Raw genomic sequence first — 21,572 nt, forward strand, 5'->3', positions numbered from 1 at the left:
ATGCTGGTGGCCTTCGGGTTGCCCACGGCAGCCGCTGCCTCCCCTTCTTCTTTCTTTCCTTTCTTGTGACCGTCACTCCACCAATCTGGATAACCCACTAACCGAAAACGTTGCTCCTTGGTATGTTTCTTCATGTTGCAGTGAGTGCACTTTAGCTTTGATTTGTCAACCTTTGTTGGAATTCCAGAAGTATTGATGCTTGGATTCAACCTGCGTCGCGCGATGAATTTGACCCCTTCTGCCTCAGTTTTAATGAGACGGGGGGTGACCCCCTGTGTCGGTGTAGAGATGGCCCCGAGGATGTTTTGGTGAACTGTCTCTTTCCGCACAGCAGCGTAAGCTGCCTCGGCTGTTGGTAAGGGATCCCATCTGATAATTTCCCTTTTTATGGGATCGAACTTCTGATCAAGGGCATTCAAAAATTGGAACAAATTTTGTTTGGCCCGAATGGTGTTATAGGCGGTAATATCAGCGGCGCATGTTATTGGATTCGGATCTCGTCTTTCGATTTCACCCCAGATTCCTTGCATCACTATCCAGAAATCTTCAAGAGGTAGGCCGTTTTGTTTAAAATAATTAGCTTTGACATGTAGATCAAAGGTCTGCAACTTATCTTTTCCACTGCTGTAAGTGACCACCAAAGCATCCCATAGCGTTTTCGCTGTCAGGAACTCGGTAAGGTTGCTAGCAAGCGAGGGTTCAATGTTTTGGATGAGCCAAGAGAACACTACCAGGTTATCTTGTTCCCATTGTTCATATTTTTCATCTGTTTGGTTTGGTGGGTTTTTAGAAAGGTGATTCAATAGGGCTTTTGATTTTCCGCTAATGGCAACACGGATCATCCTTGCCCAGAGGGCATAATTCTGGCTGTTCAGTGTGATCTGTATACTATCGGATAGTTTATGGGTTGAGGTTTGGGTGTTGAGGCTATTTGTGAGAAAGTTGGCTATTTGGGTTGAGAGGTCATCTTTAATGACCACATCTCCGTCGTTAGACATGGTGATCAGAAGGGTAAATGATGAGCAGGTTGTGAGGATCTCTCACTGCTCTAATACCATATTTCACAATGATAATCAGAGGGAATTGATGAATGTATTGGTTTATTATTTTATGAATGATTACAATGCAAGAAGAAGCCTTCATAAATATGCTATTACAAGAGAGCTATAAAAAGAAACAAATAATCTCGATGACTGGTTTCTAGGAGTTGTGAGCTGGCAATGAATGTAGACTTTTGATAAATATGGATATGATGCTAACTAACCCATATTTCTCTCTAGAATAATATTCTTTATTTTTAACAGTCAGATGAACTGGACGATGGCTACTATGACGATACCACCAAATAAGCAAGTAAATAAGTCGTCACTAAGCACGATGCCAGATGAACCGGACGATGGCTACTACGACGATACAACCAAATAAACAAGTAAGCATATAATACGTTAGACATGATTTGATATACACACATGATTTATAATTGCAATTGAGTATTAAATAATAATAAAATAATTAGAAACGCATATGTCCCCAAAACTGTAAAAATGAGTTAACAGAGGGGAGTGTAATACTCACCTAATTAGATGAACGAAATACAAATGAAGATGATGTGAGAAAGATAAATCCTTCGGGATATACCGTCAAAGATTCCTAGTTAAATAATAGTAACATGAATTAATTATAAAAGATATAACACGATTTAATGAATTAAGATTTCGATGTGATTTTAGTTATGTTGGAATGGTTATTGAGTGATCGATTAAACTCTACGGTTATTGTTATTGTGAAATCATTATTATTAGTTTAAATAAATATATATGAGATGAATAATTATATGGTTATTTAAATAATATTTAATTAAATATAATGCAATTATAAATGTGTACATATATAAATATAACTTGTAATATATTAAATAATTTAAGACAAACGTTAAAATATATATATATATATATATATATATATATATATATATATATCACACAATATATATCTTGGACTATTTGACCAAAAATCTAATTTTATAAATATTTTTAATACGTTTAAAATACAGATGTTACAATTTTTAAACAATGACACACACACACACACACACATATATATATAACATAAACAGATTTATAACGATGTTCAACGACAAGAAAACGTGAATTAAAGGTGTCGGTTTGATAAGATAACATTTATTTAAAAACAATAAATATTTATAGGATATATATTTATATATATATACAAATACACACACACACACACACATATATATATATATACGAATACTCTGCATGAGATTATTTGACGAGAAAACGTTAACATGAAGTGTCGCTTTTGTAAAAATAATGATTTATTTTTAAATTTATAATATCAATAATATAATTAAATTGATTAAAAATATTTATATAAAACAAAGATGAATTTCAAAAATTATAACCCAAAATTTCGGGCACCCCCAGCCAAGAAAACCTTTAGCGCGCACACCCGTAGCCAACTGGGCTAGGGGGTTAGTTGTTTACAACTTGAACAGATAACCTATAAACTGATAAGTTCACACCCAAACAAAGCCATATGAACCCCAGATTCCCAATTGTTAAATCTGTTAATTTTTAGTAATTAACCTTAGGGTTAACGAAGATGATTCATTGATGAACATAACCATATGATTAATTACCTCAAAAGATGATTTATAACTGGTTAAAAGGATCGACGAGGAGCCGGCAGTAGACGATTATAGACGGGCAGTAGTAGGTGATGATAAACAAATTAACTATGGGGGGAAGATTTGCGCATGTAAGAGGATTAAAACGGTATGATTAATTGAATTATTATGTTCGTTAACATGATTAATATGAATGGGGTGGTGTCGGACTAATAAAACGAATAATAAGAATCAAAATTGATCGATGTTACATAATTAGATGCGTCGGTGCATCGATTATAGCAAGATTAACAAGTCCATGATTTTGATTTCTAAATATATGACGAGAATTGTGGTCCAAGATTGTTAAACGGGTTCCGGATTCGACAATCGGGTTAATGGGTATAGATGATGGGTTAATAATATAATATAATATATCAAAATTTTACAGATTAGTCCTTAAACTATGAAGATGGAGATAAATTTGGGATAAAGTATGTCTTAGGGTTAATAAGTGTACATTTTTCAAAGTTTATTTATATATAATAACTAAATATAAAAAATACATAAAAAAATAAAATAATAATTACTCGATATACGCGACAATTTTTATTGATATTTTCTAAATATAAAAACGGGTCAGGTAATATAAATTGGAAAAATCGAGGTGTTACAGTCTCCCCTATTAGAGAAAACTAAACAATAAATAATATAATTAAAATAATTAAAATTTAAGGAATGACCTTTATTATAACATTTAAAATTTTAATCACAATAATGGAACTTTGAGTAGTCGAAGCAACGCTCCAAATGAAAATCAGATAAGGGCACTTATATATAGGATGTACCAGCGGCGTATCCACCATGTCCTTATCATCTCTACATTTGTACCGTTACTCCAACACTACTTTTGGTTCTAGATTATGACACACGATTGCACGTTTTACGATTTCCATGCGAGAACTTCGATAATTACGTGTCGACCTGTAATTACTTAGATCGTCGGATGATCCACATAAATCATCCCATTATGTGGGTTACAAAACATTTGAAAGACATGATTATTAGAGAAAAACAAGAATCTTAATACGTTTTGGTTATAAGTAGAAGTTAGTCATTGTGTAAAATATTGCTAAAAAATGAATTGAAGTTTTAAGTTGTTTTAATAAAACATTAAAATTTCCAAAGCATCTTATGAAAGTATAGTATTGCAAACAATCATCTTTGAAAAGATAGATTTTATTGTATGAGCATAATCACTTAAAATTAGTAAATTATTAGAATTGAAATTGGCTAAATCCAAAAATCGAATAAAGATTTTTTATAATGTACGATTGAGAAAGATAAAATACGTTTAGATAAAAATGACAAAAACATCTTCTTTGATAAACTTAGTTATGATTGATTTGATTTATCTAATTTAAAATAACTTGATTAATTAGATCTATAATAATTTAAATAATTGAAGTTGATTGAATTGAAATATTTTAGGTTGCAAAGTAAGGTTTAACAGAATAAGTTTGAAAATTTTGAGCTTTATGAACATGATTAAATCGACAACACACATGGCTTAGGTGATTAGGATTTCCATAGTTGTAGCAATTACAAGTAGCATGGTATGAAATTTGAGCAAACGTCGTACCATGGGTTTTAGAATTAGACGGCATAGGCCGTTGGTATAATGCTAAATATATATGTTTCCCTTGTATATTTTATTTATTATTTAAGTAGGTTTTGGTCGTTTTTAGTTAAGATTTGTATACTACTAACATTATTGTTTTTTGTAGGTTCCGGGAGTTATTCGTGGTCAAAATGGGTGAAAAACGAGTCAAAATAGCCAAAACGAGAAGCCGAAACGCATCAGTAAATGAACTGGAGTCAGACCGGCCCCCTAATATTGCACACCGCGCCGCGTGACTAGGGGCATAAAGGTTGCGGGGCGCGGCCACCCAATTATTCTAGAAAGTTTCCGTTTTTTGTCAGTTTAAGGCCCAGTTCACTATAAATACATACTTAACCTTAACCTGAAAAATACCATACAGCCACCAGAAGAATTTGGAGTTTACTTGAGCTATATTTCGAGATTCTTGGTGGTTTTGAAGGAAAGAGAGAATCCGTTGAAGAATTAGACGTTCAAGAGTGAAGATTACGGGTTTTATCACCTTTGATTTTCCGTTCTTTATTATTTCACCATGTTTTCTTATTTTATTACTTTGTTTGATTTTGATTACATGATGCTAGGCTAAACTTTATAAACTATCTTGGTCATGATGAACCTTTGTTTGGTTGGAATTTGATTGGGATTATGTTCGTTATGGATTTAATGTTTTAGGTAAATTATTGAGTTTGATTTAACTGATTCGTATGCTTACTTGGTTTTATTTGCTTAGATTTATTGTTTCACATTACCCTTGGTGATTGTTTCATAAGATTGGGCTATGTTAGGTCGTTTACTGTGTGTTCTTGACTAGTTTGTGATTGATATGCATTAAAATCATAGAAACAATAAAACTAATCAAATAAATAAAAGTGAACAGCTAGCCTAGAAAGATGTAAGGTGATAGGTTATTAATAGATCTTCGTTGATAAGGATTGCTAGATTTAGTTCTTCGTTAGAAATCCGTCTAGGTTTGATTGTCAACTTAGTCTATTAATCAATTGAGTTTGCTTAGCTACCTTTGATTTATGTGATGTAAGGTAGGATTTCTCCATAAAGATACTTAAACATAAACAATTAAATAACCGTAAGAAAGTTTAATACATAAAACTGGTGTGTCTTAAAACTTGTTAGAAACTCATAGGTATCTTCTTGAAGGGTCAAGGGTCCTGTTCGATTTTTATTTCAAGGGTTTGTTTTACGATCCTAATTCAATAACTTAATTTTCCTAGTTAATTGATAGCCATAACTTAGGGGATTTTAGCCTAGGTAGTTACTTTCATCATCTGAATTAATCTAAGTATTTTATTAGTTTTTCATCTTTTAATTAAATTTGGGTTTTAAGAGTTTATTAATATAATAATTAATTAGGGTTAAGAAATCATTATAGTTTATTATTATTTAATTAATTAGGGTTAAGTTTTAGTTTTATAATAATTAGTTTAAGAACCCCCCCTTAAACAATATTAAAAAATAGTCGTGTCATTTAGTTGAGTCTAATTGGCTAGTTACGTAATTTAAAGAGTCTCGTGGGCTCGATATCCTGAATTACTTAGTTGTACTATAGTCGGCCGATTCACTTGCCGGGTAGTAGTTTTTAGTTAAGTTAAGAGTCTAGAATTATTAATTAGTGTCTAGATTAACATAGTTTTAGTTAATAATATTATAATTACTTTTAGCACATTAGCCGTTGTCGAACGTCTTGTGATACGTGACAAGTATTAATAAGATAACCGAACGATTACATTGAGTACAAAACAATACGAGGATTGAATTGAATAGTGATAATGGCAAGTGAAACATAATGTAACATCCCGAAATTTCCTAGAATAATATTTAATATATTAATTTCGTTGGAAGAACTAATTTGAGTTAGTAGGGAAATAATAATAAAATAATAATAAGATAAAAGGATGATGGACTTTAATTAATTATGGACTTAGACTAGAAATATGGGCCTAAGGTCCATGGGCCAAGGGTATAAATACCCTAAAACCCCAATCTTTCCATCTATCTCTTTCATTTTACACCTTAGCCTACACCATAAAAAACACACACAACACTCTCTACTATATTATATTCAACGATCCGAGACCAACCGAAGGTAAGAAATCATTCATCTCAGCTGACCCAACATATTAGAGCCCGACACCGTAGCCCCGTGATGCCGTATGAGCCGTTTGTATCTAGATCTAGCTTTATTCGGGTGTTTAATAAACCAAAAACGAGCTTAAGGGCCACCCTAACTCGGATCTGGACACCCTGAAGCTACTTAGAACATAAACGATCAAAACCCAACCAACCGTGGTGGTTAACGGCGGCCGATGGCGCCGGAATCAAAGAAAAACCTTAAAAACGCGTGAAAGAAGGTTGACCTGCACTTATACGCCATATAAGTATATACGCCGTATAAGTTGCAGCGTATAAGTCCATGTAGCGTATATGCATGACATAGTCGTATAAATATAAGCAACGTATAAGCTTATACGTCGTGTATGCATGAGTAACGCATAAGTATGACCAGCGTATATGTATATGCCACATATAAGTGTGACCAGCGTGTATGTATATAAACGTATATGTACGCATGCAGTGTATATGTATGCATGTAACGTGTATGTATGTGGACATGTATGTATTACTTATACACAAGATGTACTTATGCACTGGAAAAAGGACTTATAAGCCAGATGTACTAATGCGCTGGAAGGAGAAATTATACGTCAATAGGACTTATACGCCAATAGTAAACTTATACGCCTAATGATATTATAAATTAATGAAAGATAAACAGCGTATACGTACGTAAATGATAGACATGGACTTATACGATATATGAGTTAAAGATAAGTAAATAATTAATAATGAAAGGTAACGTTTAAAATGAAGATTTTATTTAATTAAATAATTGAACTTCAGTTTTATGATGAGGGTTTTAGTAAAGACTTATTAATGAAAATAAAATTTTTCCAAGCTGACCTGGCAACTTAACCCCAGCCAGCGGCTCTGCCCATTGGACCCCGCTAGGGGTTGCCGCCCCCTATAACCCCGCTGCTATGGGAACTGCCCCCGGACCTCCGTATCTAGGGATTACAATAACCTAGAATATGATATGGATAAGGCTAGTTAATTGATGCATTTAATTGTTATACAGTTAGTCGCGCCCAATTAAGGAAATGAGTTACCATTAACTCTGAAAGGAATCAGACCCAGTGAGTTTCAAGCCTAATTTCCTTGTTATGTTTTCGAGGTTGTGTGCATACTCAATGTGATTAGTTAATACACTTGCCTTAAATGGTAAGCGTATGATATGTGAATATGTATGAATGATATATGTATGAGGGAGTATGCATGATAGTATATAATAAAATGTATGTGTAAAGAAGTGTATGTATGGTTGTATGGAAAAAAGGGACTAGACCCTACCAATATTTGAGATAGAAGGGACCAGGCCCTAATAATAACTGAGACAGAAGAGACCAGACCCTACAAATATATGAGATAGAAGGGAACATACCCTAATAATATCTTATATGGTAAAGATAGTTATGCATGTAGTATGAGTAAATGTGTGTACGAAAGAAAGGTAAACAAGTAAAGTATATAATATGTATCTTCGGATGCGTATATGAAAGTAAGTGTATGAAATGTATGTTGACTGATTAACTAGAACTCACTCAGCGTAGCTGACTTTTAGTATGCATGTAGGTAAATAGGTTAAAAGAGCTAGCATGAAGATGACACATGGCAAAGATGGAATGGCTGGCATCTGCTGATGGAAGAACGATGTTTTATCTTATGTTTTATGTCGAGACAATTTGTGATGTTTTAAGACAAGTATTTTATGGTTTGTAAGAAATGGTTGACGTTTATTATTCCGCGAAAAGTTTTTAATTAACTATGATATTTAGAACTGTGTTTATGAGTAAATCCAACGCTAAAGTAAGGCACCGGTACCGGGGCCTTACACATAATGAGTGAATTTTGACGTAAAGTTCCTTTATTGAGACGCTATGACTTTGTTGAGATTGATTGTTAATTTGATAAACAACATATAGTTGATGTTTAGACTTGCGTTTGTTATTGTTGTTGTTATGAGAATGAGTATGGGTAAATGAATCAAAATTTATAACAATTACTTTAATGAACAAGATCGAGTTGATTGTGTTTAATGTTTTGAACTGAAGTTACTATACGAGTGACCATACAACAATTATATATAACAATTGATTAATTTTGATTACGAGGATTTCTTGCTTAAAGCGTACTATAGTTAATAACGACGTGATTTCCAATAAATGATTGATGAGTTGTGTAAACTTCATATGAACTAATAAGGAAAATGAATTTGAAATATGTTATGCTAGTGTTTATTCATAACTTAAGGATAATTTACAATCTAAATTGGTAATCAATAAGTTAATTTGATGAGTGAATAGTTTTTATCAATGTTGGATATGTTTTAACAAATTAAAATTTGAAGTTGAATGCTTTAAATATGTTTAATAGTTTATGTATATGATACCATGACTATAAAAAAGTCATTTGGTTATTAAGTTGTGCAATAATATTATTTAAATTACTTGATATTTTGATAATATAATAACGTGATAAGATGAATAGGTGAAACCCAATTTAATAATAATGTAAATTGTTTTGGTTGGCTCGTGATAACCGAGTCTTGATGAATGAAGGATTTGTATCCAATCAGGAGAATAAAAAATGTTTTGAGTGTATGAAAAGATCGAATAAATCTTGATTCAAAAGTGATTTAGTAAGTAAGTAATTGAATAATTTAATAATAGAATAATTTAATAATTAAATCAAATCATAAATTGTTTCGTATAAAATCAAATAAACAAACAACTAAACAAATAACGAATGTTCTTCGATGTGTTTGGTTTCTCATGTCATTTTGTTTCCCCAACTTATTAGCATACCAAAACCAAAACAAATGTGTGAGTTGACCTCCCATGAGCGTTACATGGCAATTTGAATGGCCCAACTTAATTAACGAATTAACGAATCAATTGAGTTTGTCGGCCCATGAGCGTTACATGGCGATTTAACCGACCAAACTAAATAACGAATAAACAAACTCAAGTATAAGTGGTTGAAACATCTCGTGTATTACCACAGATGATAATGTTCCAACAAAATATCGCAAATAAAACGAATTGTGCAAATGTACAGTTGGCGTGCCCATGGCGTTCCATGGGTTTTCCACCCGACTAGACATTTTAAAAACAATAAAACAAAATGAAGAGTGTAACCATTTAGTCGATTACGTTAAACGCTTAAAGTATCGGTCACATGACAATTTCCAATATGGAGGGGAATCTTGTCACACTCCCTAGTTGTCACACCCCGACCAAAAGGCGACGGAATATGTCGGGGCACGACACATTGTTCAATAGCACAATGACACTATTAAGTGACAATATTTAATCAACTCATTAATTTCATAAATCAATAAACAACACATCTTGTTCGTACAAATAATTTAAGTACAAATACACAAATATATATTGTTCATTCGACTAATAACTTAATGGTCTCAAAACAAGTTACGTTCCTCGATTCTTCATTCAAGCAACTAATAGCCTGTAACATTGCATAAAATAAACTTTGTCAACACGAATGTTGGTGAGCAATTTTTCATGGTTTTGAACAATAAGTATATAATAGATGAAATCCACAACTCGTATATGGAACAATAAATAATAGCGACAATTTAGATTTGCAAATATTAAACAGTTTGAGACACCTTTCTATATGGTAACAAACAAATATACTCGGATAATAGTTTCCCTAGGCTACTAGCAATTAAGCTAAAATAGTTAGGGGAGCGTATGATCATACTTAATAGTTTCATAGAGGCCAACCCGCCTAAAGCAATAAACATATAGCATGGAATCATGTAAAGCATACAACACCAAATCGAGTATTTATTTAAGTAACATATACTAAAGAGTTTGTGGTTTGAGACAGAAAGTACAAATCATTTGAATTTGAATAAGTATGCAATGCCACCCCAAAACGTAAGATGGAAAACGGGGTATGAAAAAGTACTCACATTGAATAAATAACTTGGGGGGTTTGTTTGTGATAAACCGGGATAATAAGTTCAACGATCGAGGTCTAGGTTAAAAGGGTCTCAGGTTGGAAGATGATCTTGAAAGACTTTAAAGTAAAATAAAATGACAAGTTAAATAATTAATTAAAGTTTGAGGTTTAAAATGTAAATACTTGAGAAATTAAAGTAATGGTTTTTGAAAAGTAAGTTTGATCAAAATCGAGTCTCGGTATTCTATTCATTAGTTTTACTTAACCTATGTTAAGTAACTATGTGGGTATAAATGCAATATTTCAAGACCCTTTGTTATATAGATACCAAAAACGGGACTTATCGAGCGTTCGAATTAGTTGGTTCGGGTCTAGAATAATAAGTCAAGTCCGAATCCGACATTCCAAAGTGATACATGTTATGAGATAACTCAATTAAATAAAAGTAAACTTCTTAGTTAGAATCAAAGAAATGTTCTTGTTTGACTCTTAGACGTCAAACAAGGAAGAACTTGAAAGATGGAGTTTGGAGCTTAGATTGAGAGTTTTGGTGAGTATGAGTAGGTTCAAATGAGTGGTGTGGTCTTGATTTATGAAGGATAAGGTGTAAGATTATCCATAAGGTTGTTTTAGAGATTTCCAAGCATTTTGATTGGTTTAAAGGGTCAAACATGTGATAGATAACAACAAAAACGTAACTAGATGTAGGGCCTCTTAACGCGGCGCTAAGTGTCGCGGAGGAAAAATATGATTTTTAACTTTGGCAGTTTTTGTAACACCCGGCTAAAGCGAAATACGCCCGGGTGTGACGTACATATTGCCCAAAACACATGTGACACTTTTAAGTGACAATAATTTCATTAAGTCATTCAAATCCCAAGTACACAAATTTTTCAACAAAACCGATACAAAGAAAAACAATAAAACACATGTCTTATTTATTTATTATTGAAATAACCTAACTTCTAGTGACTTCATCCGTTTCATCCTCTAATAAAGGTACCTGTAACATATATATATAAAATAAAGTCAACTAACTTAATAGTTGGTGAGTTCACACAGTTTAAATAATATATAAAAACCATACAATTCCATGAAAACTTGTGAAAAACACATAAAGGTTCTTTACACTAGAAACAATGGTCCATGAGTGTAAAGAATAAAAGAAGATCTGTCTAGTTGGGATTGTGCACCAACGTACTCAGATCGGAGTCCCTTTTCCACCAGCAACAAATGGTCCATGGGTGCAAAGGGGGGCGTATGATCATACTTATCGAAGAAATCCATGCACGTAATAATTGAGCAAGTAACAGGTAAACACACAAGTCCATGATGCGAATTGTAGTTTTGTAAATAATAAATAAACGGAATTGAATTTTGATAGGATATATATGCTACCCCCAAAAGTAATAAAAAGGTAAAAAGGGGGTGTGAGAAACTCACCTTGAAGTTGAAGACAAACTTGAAATAAAACCAATAGCGTGTAAATGAAACCAAAGCAATTGAACTTCACGTACTAGAATTGAATGTACAAAATAAAATATTAACTAACAATTTATAAAAGTAAATAAATCGAGTTGTCGAGGATTAGAAGTGTTCAATGTATATTTTATTATAATATTTCAACGGATTATTAACAATTTATTAATATTTATTAGGAATTTATTATAGCTTTGAGAATTTTAACATCCAAGGATCATGACTTAATCGGTCAAAATTTAGTTTGAAAACAGTTATTTTGATGTGTTATAAGGTTAATGAAAAGTTACTTTAATAATAATATAATATTAGTCGGGTTTCACGAAACTTTAATGAAAACAAAAGTCGGATTTTAGGTGAAAAGTGGTGTATATAATTTATAACTTATTTAATTTAACATAAAATGATATTATTTAATTTATAATTATTTTTAATATATTTATTTGATTTATAAAAAATAAAATTATAAGAAAATAAAAGAAATGTTTATAAATAAAATACAAGAAAATATGTTCTGACCCGGGTTCGAACCCGGGTCCTTCTGTCTATACTTATTTGTTTTAACCACTAGGCCAGATGGATATTCGATTAATAATTGAAAACAGTTAATTATATAGAATATGTTTAAAGTTCATCATCATCTCACAAACCCTAGAAATTCAAAACTGTTAATATGATTCTTGTTTGTCAAAATTGAGTTAGAGGTTTTGTTAGACGGCTCAAGGTGATTCAAATCCATATAAACATTACCTGGTATGGTGCCGGAAAGGGTATGAAAGATGGTTGGCCGGAATCGTACTTTGATGAGCAAGACGGTATCATGGAGAGTATATTAGTGTAGAGATGAAGGTGTGAGAAAGTTTAGATGAAGGTTTAGGTCCTATTTATACTAATAATTGGAGCGTTTAGGGATTAAATGCGTCGTTAATGGTGTTGACGGAAATCCGGCGGTTACCCGGTTTTTAATTCGCGAGTAACACATTATTGAACCTGATTAGGCGTCCTAATTAGTGAAGAAACGTTTTAAATGAGATATATGGGTCAAACAACGAGTTTTTATGGTGTTAAAAAGGTCGTCGGAATATTTTTTGGGTCGCCGGCGGCGAGCCTCGCCGGAAAAACGTGGATACAGGTAAGGAGGGATGGGGTTTATATTATAATAATATATATTAAATCAAATTTACACTATCAGCCCGTGAACTTTCAATATCTTCCTAAATATTAATTAAACTATAATTACAATTTGATCGTTGAACTTTTGAATGTTATAAAAATGATATAAAGGTTTATAAACTTAAATATATTTTTTTTTGTATTATACCTGGATAGTATGTAACTCGACTAAATAAACACTTTAAAACCTGATGTCTCGTTTATAAACTACACGAATATGGAAATGAACGAGGAATGACTATAAAACTTCGTAATTATTATTAAATCAATGAACTATTATTAGGAATACATTGAAACGACGAAAGGGGTCGGTTTAGCGAATATATTATAAAATACATAAGACGGAATTTGAAATATATATTTATGTATATTTATAAAACTAAAAATTTAAAATGGATCGGGCTTTCGGGTTTGAAAAGTAAGGAATGATACAATTTTAGTCCCTGAAGTTCGTTTTGAGTGTTTTAGGGGCATTTTAAGGGTTATAAAAGATTTTTTGAGATCCGACAACCATAAAAATATATGTAACATAAAATTCATCATTTTTATATTATTGAAAGGTTTGGGATACAAGACGGGTCGGTTTTCATAATAAAAACAAATACAAGGGCGAATACAAATCGAATTGGAAAATGACGAATGTCACACTAGTTTTTAAGTGAAAAAGAGCAAAAACAAGGATAGGGGATTCTCAAGCAATTTCCAAATAAAAAGAAATCAACTAACTAAAAATAAAAATATTTTGAGATAAGTCATAAAGATACTTTGAGAGTGAGACATAGTCTCGGATTATAAAAATATTTTGAATGTGAAGCATAGCTTCGGAGTTGTGTGTGCATTACAATAAGAATAAACAATTAATTAAGTAATTATCTAAGAAAGCTGTAAATAATTAAATTGAACATATCAGGTAAACAAATAAGCATGTATGAGGCTTCTAAGCATATTGCTAAGGCACCACTAACGACCTATCTTAAGCCTTCAACTCTGATACCAAACTGTCACACCCCAACCTACGGCGGAAATGTCAGGGCGTGAGCTGATTGCTCACAGCTCTCAAGGTACTATCATGCAATAATTTAAATGTGACAATATATGTTAAATATAATTAAATATGCCAATAAATTCAAATACAAAGTACACAATTTCATAATTAAAAAAGTAAAACAAAATCCAAAATTTAATTCTTGTATCTTCTTCTCTAGCATGTAACCCTAAGTTTTATTTCAAACAAATCTTGATAATCATATCTTAAGGTGACCTGCATATGCGTTAAAAATACAATAAGTTTGACTCGATGATTTGTTGCTGATTACTTTAATGTCAATAGTGAAAATGAAGTTTTAACATCAACCATATACTAAGTAGAGACAAATAAATCAAACATACCATCGTTTAACACAAATTCATATTCTAATTTATAATGGCAGATTTTGGCGTGTAAAGATGGATTCTATTAGCAAATAAAACCTTTGAGTTTAATTATGAAATTTTTACCACAGAATACTACTTGTCTTAGATTTCTATTTTTTTTTGTTATATTAATCTCATAACACAAAAATGGCCTTTTATAATGAGTTTTGGCTTTAAACAGACTCTATAACAATAAATCAGATTATAAACGAATCATTACTACCAAAACACTAACTCGAGTTTATAAAAATAAAGCCCCATTGTTTTATAAATATTATTTTTTAAAAGTCGAACACGTAACAAATACATGCAACTGGTCACAAATTCGCGAAACAAGCTATGAATTAAACACATTATCATTTAGGAAGTAATTTCACATAAATAATATTATAAATATATGCTTGAGATATTATTTTAATGTTTTCACTAATGTTCGGGGTAGGACTCGCGTGATTCAGTAATTGTTATATACCGTAACTAATTGTTTGTGCAATAACTAACACACTTAATTAATCCTAATTAAGTGAAAGGCATGAATGAATGCTTGAGAAAAAGGAGTTTGAGTTAACGGTATTAACTTGAAATGTGGGTGTCACAATGCGCAATCTCGCATTGTCTGATGATTCTTCTCTACGTTTAGGGCCTTCTTAGTCACGAGTCATGGTATAGAGTTGTGTCCTTCAATTGTTGATTGCATGGTCTTTAATATTTATGCACACCAGGCTGGGTAGGCACACACTCGAAGGTCCACTTCAGGATTCTGAATCTTCCTCAGCAATAATTTGGTGTCTTGGTCCTCCATACGCCAACATATCTTCCTCATTCGAGCAAAGAAATTGAATATCTCAATGTTTCCAATGTTATTGCTGAAGCAACCTCGTTTCTTAATATCCTTTTTGATTTACACTGCCATGTGTCCTTTGCTACCGTTGTGGTTTTCCTTAACAATGTCATTGTCCTGTATTTAGCCTCAAACATTGTGACGCACCAAAGAACCAAACATATGGAAATAGATTTACACTTTTGAAGGAATGTGTTGCCATTTGTCCGGTTCGTATGTTACATGTATCTTCATCTCACAAATTTGCATATTTCTTCACCAAAGATTTACTATCGTAACTCTTCCTTGACTTCAAAACCAGTCTGAGCGTACAAGAGCTCTCCGCTCAAACTGCAAGGGTTGTGTTAGATTATAAATCTAGTGTCATATTATAGCTTTGTATACGAACTATATTATACAAAGAAACCCGGACTATTTCTAGGTATTCCACAATATCAAATACCAATCATTATAACCGCCGGCCAACTAACACAATATTTCACAAAGTATTTCCCAACTATAAAATGAAAGTGTTTGGTCTATTTCTTCTACATGTTTCATCAAGTATACTTGAACCTAAGGGTGACTCACATGACTCATAACGATATCTATTACCCATAAAAACCGACTAGGAAACCAGTAGAATAAGATGAGGATGTTACCGTTTTTATTTGCATGTTAGGAAGGCTTGCATTTCTCTGACAATCCTAAGTTAATCATAATACTTACAATTTTTTTTACCACATCTCTTTTATTTCATTTAATCGGCTTAGATAGGTAACGCACATTTTTAATGCCATTCCTAGAACCCTAGCATGGAAGATATGTCATCATCATCACCCCCACCACATGTTTGATGTAGAGCTGAAATTCTTTTTTACTTCTTCATTACAACACGAAGGTCACAACCACCAACACCTGTTTATGGCCTAAATCCTCATTATATAAGGAGGCAGATCCGAATACTCGTCGTCATTATATTAGACCTTATATTTTCCTTTGCCCTTGTAACCTTGAAAATTATATATTTCAGGTGTTATTGACTTATTGCAAGCTACACCACCTGTGTATGCCATGTCTTTCTTGTTTGGATGCATGAGTAATCCACACAACTGCGCATATACAATTGAATATTGTTGTCTAGTTAATTTGCATAACGTGTGTTCAGCTTAGATTTGGTACTTTTGTATGACATGTGCAAAAACTGGCAAAAGACGTCCTTTATGTTTGCGCGGTTTTTCAATTGACGTCCTTTGGCAAACTTAATGACAGAAAACATCCTTTATGTTCAAAAAAACGTTGCACGGTTCGTCCTTTTCACTAACGATGGTTAGTTTTTCTCGTTAAATCCAGTCATGTGCACCTCATGTGAGGGAAATTTAGTCTTTTTATCTCCTCATGAGTTATTTGTGTAATTGACTTAAAATTTTGGGCTTGAAATAAATTAAAAAAATTTCTCAGTGTTATCCATCTCTCTTACTGCCCACCATCTCCCCAAACACCACTCCACCACCATAACGATCATCAATTCCGGCCAACATCTCGGAACCGACAACCACCAAACAACACCCAAAACTATATATGACAGCAACCAAAACTTGAAAACCCAAAACCATATACATCAGCAATCACACCAACGCCTTCCTGTGTACCGTTTGGTTTCTTGCCGAAAAAAAACGGAAACTAACGAAAGCAAAGGGCTTTTCCAATGGTCAGTCGTTTTGGTTCTGATTTATACAGCCAAAATGCTAGCATCTCCAATTTGTTTCGATTTTGCTTCAGGAACGATTAAGAAAATAAACCCTAATTTTAATTGGGTTTTCTACTAAGATAGAGGCTGGTTAGGATTGGATTATTTTTAAGTAGACGACACAAGATCTAACTTCTGAGGCATGAAAGATGTTATGAGCCGGAGATGTAAGCTCGCCGGAGTCGGAGATGAAAGATTTTTGGCGGACTTGTTTGATATTGTCGGTGGGTCGACCAGCAGAGTCGAGCCGCACAGAGTTATTGAAGAGTTACAAACGACGCCGGAGCAAATGACGGAAAATATGGCGGCGGCAGTTGATGGTGCGGTCGCCGAAGTTCTTCAAATTCCGATTTGGTGATGGCGATGGCTGTTGTAGATGGTGGTGGTGGTTGTTTGGTTGGTGGTGGTGGTTGAGAGGAGATGATTGAAATTGAAGAAGGGAGAAAGAGAGAGGGTGGGTTATAATATTATATATATATGTATATATATATATATATATATATATAATTTCTTTTAGTTTTAATTAATAAACAAATATGTGAATTTACAACACTACCCTCATGTGCATTGCACATGACTAAATTTAACGAATATACTTAACTGGGTTAGGGTCAAATGACAAAAGGTGATAGAGTTTTCAAATATAAAGGATGTAATCTGTCATTAAGTTTGTCAAAGGACGTCCATTGAAAAACCATGCAAACGTAAATGACGTCTTTTACCATTTTGTCTTATGTTTTTGATACATGTGCGTCGTTAAGATTTTTTTTATTTTTTTATTTTCCATACATAAATGTGGAATAATTATAGATCTTGTCATTGAAAAACTTATTACGGGAAAAGGAGCGAGAAATGAGAATTGAGAAATAAAGTATGCACCTTTTTTTATTTAATTTTTAGTCCATAGTTGAAAAAAAAAACAAATAATTCACTCTCACATAAATATCGTTATAAATTTAGGCAGTTGGTCTTCTGACCCAATTATAAGGAATTATGGTTATGATTAGGGATTGAGTAAACTGCGGATTTCGTCTATTTGCTTTGTCCAAATCTGATGTTTTAGTTAAATAGTTTCAAATATGCGATTTTCGTCCCTATGGTTTCATTTCACTTGCAATTAAACCCGACCCCACTAACCCCGTTAAGTCTGCTCGTTTTTGCTCCCCCCCCCACCAAAAAAAAAACACCTCAGCCCCTCACGCGAGGGGCTTGCGAATTAGGATTGAGGTTTATTTGGGAGAAAAAGAACAAAACTAACCCTCACGTGTGGGGCACGCTAATGGGTTTAACGTTCAGACTTAACGGGGTTAGTGGAGTATGGTTTATTTGCAGGTGAAATAAAACCATAGGGACGAGAATCGCATATTTAAAATTATTTGACTAAAACCGTAGATTTTGACAAACTACATGGACGAAAACCGCAGTTTACTCTTTGGGATTTTATGATCTCAGATTCGAAACTTGACTCAAGGGTATTTTGCCATAGTTATGAGTTTTTTCCTAGACGGTTTTCATGAACGAATCAGGCCTAAAACATTAAAATCAGTATTAACGGTTGATATATTATTTCAAAAAAATCCACTCAAATATTTATGATCGTTTATATCACATGCAATATTAATTTTTCAATATGGACCCCTCATACACATTAAAAATGGTCTAAATTTAATTTGTGCATGAAATTCTCATATTCCATAGGCCTTTAATGCCCTCAGAACTTTCTTGACATGAATTTATAACTCACATTTACTTTCAAACCAAATAACCAATATATTGTATATTAACATAATTTTTAATCATTATGTTTGCAGCATCACATAACTGTTTCCGTTACAAGATGACACCGTAAAAAACGGACATAACATTTTTCCCCATAACTCGAGAAACAGGACCACAAAATGAACCATGGGTAAATTAGGTTCGCACTAAATAAGAGGCGATATGATTCCAAGATTTGTATGTAATGCAGCTGATGTGACGCATTTAAACAAATTAGACCGTCAACTGCAATGTGTTTTTGAGTTTTCCACATCTGGAAAGAAAAAGAAAAACAAACCATGAATTGGTAATACAAATTAGCCCATCGATTCAACAAAACACCAGACTTCTATTAAAAAATTCAATTTTAAAATGCATTATTCAGCTACACTAATAAGCTTTTCTGTTCATATCCAAGTTATGAGTCATCTCTACTAACAAATGACAACATTTTTGCCCTCTCAACAATCTATCAATCCAACCAATCTTGACAACAACTTGTTAGCAAAGCAAAACTATAAACTAAAACAAAAGATGATATTAAAAATAGATACACGAAACCGAATAACAAAAAAAACCTCAGTAAAAAATCATCTTTCCTTCAACACGAGTCTCAAACCGAATCACCAACTATACACGCGATATAACCATTATTCATCACCGAATAGTTCTTGTAATCTTGCATTTAGAAAAGAAAACCGAATCCGAATAATTTAAGCTACACAACTTCAACAGGTCAGCCGATTGTTGCTTCAATAACGGATCACAACCACTTTGAATAACAAGCAATAGCTTTGCAGCAAGACCAACATCGACCGCCATTAATGAACACACATTTGGTGAAAGTCTACATATAGACCACAATATTGACAAAGCATGTTGTGTGCACTTTTCAGAAACCCTCATTAACACTCGCACCATATTCGGTATGGTGTTTGAACACTCGCTTAAAGCCCGTTTGCCCTCGGGTACGGTTGACAAATCATCCAAAACAAAAAGGGCTTGTTCCAAACACTCGTGTTTTAAGCTTGGTACCAATTCAACCAATTGTGGCACCGCACCCGTGTTAACCATCAAGGTTTTAACTTGATTGTGTGAACATATTGACTTGATTAAACTAAGCCCATGTGAAATCCCACTTGGGTGTCGTTTATCTTTAACCAATCGCATTAACCCGACTACTAAACCGTGGCTCGACACGCTTTCGACTTGGAAATCGTTTTCTTCAGTTAAAAGTTTGATTAACAGTGTGCAATTGATCTTGGTTTCAATGGAGCCTTCGTTTAACATGTCGACAATTAATGATATCTTTGCAGGTTCCACTAGGTTCACCCGTGAAGACGAGTCAAGATTCAAGTGAACTAGAATTGAGATTACTTCTGAACCGATAGCATGTGATGTGTAAGGACCTAATAACAACGAAAGCACACTCACTCCTCCTTTGTTAACCACTGTTTCCCTCGCAATAACATGATTCGTTACAACTCGTCTTAGCTCTTTAAGCGACTGCACACGAGCCTGGCCCTTAACAGTCCTAAGCTTCTCAACTATCTCACACGTTGTCCCTTGAACATCTTCGGATCGCTTCTTATATCGAAAGTACATTTGCGAAAACCAGGTGTGAATCAGCTTTTGGAGAGTATTGTTTGGAGTAAGTGAATGATCCCAAAGCTCTTGCATTGTGGTTGGGCATGTGAATTGGCCTAAACTGAACCATTTCATGATATTAACCCGGTCATAGGTCTGCCCGGTACAAAGCGTAACCGGGTCTTCCATCGGGTCGAGTGAAATCGGGCAAATGAACACCGATGGGATATCGGGTGAGTTCAATTCTTCAATCATCCTTTTCAAATCAATTTTCTCAGCAAACCCGCCTCCGAACCCGACTGCACCGCCCCCTAACACCCCGTCCTTGACCGCGGTATCGATATCTAGCACCTGCCCGTCTACCCCGGCCCGATTTGATGAAATTGATACACAGGCATTTTCACAAACAGTTGGTGTGCATACACAAAAACAAGCAAATTGCATTCAACTTAAAGAGTAAATCAGCTGGAGAAGGCTTATCTGGTGGAACTGAGACATGGTCTACGATGAATCTTGTTTCTCTCTCATCTGGGTAGGAGTCATTTTCAGTTTAGAGTGAATATTTTTAGGGTCATGTCATGACAATCATCACAGACATCATGATGATAATAAGGTGACCCACGACCCGGAATTCAAAGCGGTTCACATCTCATTCATTCAAAAGGACTGAATGAGTGGAATGATGATGAACCTGGATGCAGAATTAAAAGTCACTGAATAATGGGAAAATGGAGTGCTGCACAAAAGCAAGTAAAATTTAGAGATTAAAAATTAATGGAGATGTGTAACTCTTGTTTTCAATGCTTTGTTTGATGGAAACGATGGAGAACTGGGTCCCACTGTGAACTCACGGGCCAGGCTCACACGTGCTGACCTTTTTATTTCTGACCAAATTCGAATAATATATTGTGGGTTTAAAAATGTAAATATTGAATCTTAGGTTATTTCTGTAAATAATGGAGTATGAGGTGAAAATTTGTAACTGTTAAAAGCTGTTTAAAATGCTGTTTGATTTTTTTTTTCAACCCACCATCCTAATTTTGGAGGGATAAGGATGAGCTCGGTATCGGTATTGGTATTAAAATTCGTAAAAAATGAGTACCTATGCTTGTACCGAAAGTGTTTGGTATGGTGTTGATAATGTACCGTACCGATCCTATAACCTCAAAGTTAATACAAACAGTACCTGATAAGTCGGTACAACACAAGTATGATGTACCATTTGTCCATTCCTAGGCCA

General features: G+C 33.7%; 1 pseudogene; it reads right to left on the bottom strand.

The window, feature by feature from the left end:
* Positions 1 to 19,164: 19,164 nt before the first annotated feature.
* Positions 19,165 to 20,999, bottom strand: LOC143636299 (U-box domain-containing protein 30 pseudogene; annotated as a pseudogene).
* Positions 21,000 to 21,572: the final 573 nt, after the last annotated feature.

This window comes from Bidens hawaiensis, unplaced genomic scaffold, assembly GCF_021521415.1.
Source record: "Bidens hawaiensis isolate Kalapana, Puna unplaced genomic scaffold, B.hawaiensis_p1.1 tig00007858_1, whole genome shotgun sequence".
In the NCBI taxonomy this organism is placed as follows: domain Eukaryota; kingdom Viridiplantae; phylum Streptophyta; class Magnoliopsida; order Asterales; family Asteraceae; genus Bidens; species Bidens hawaiensis.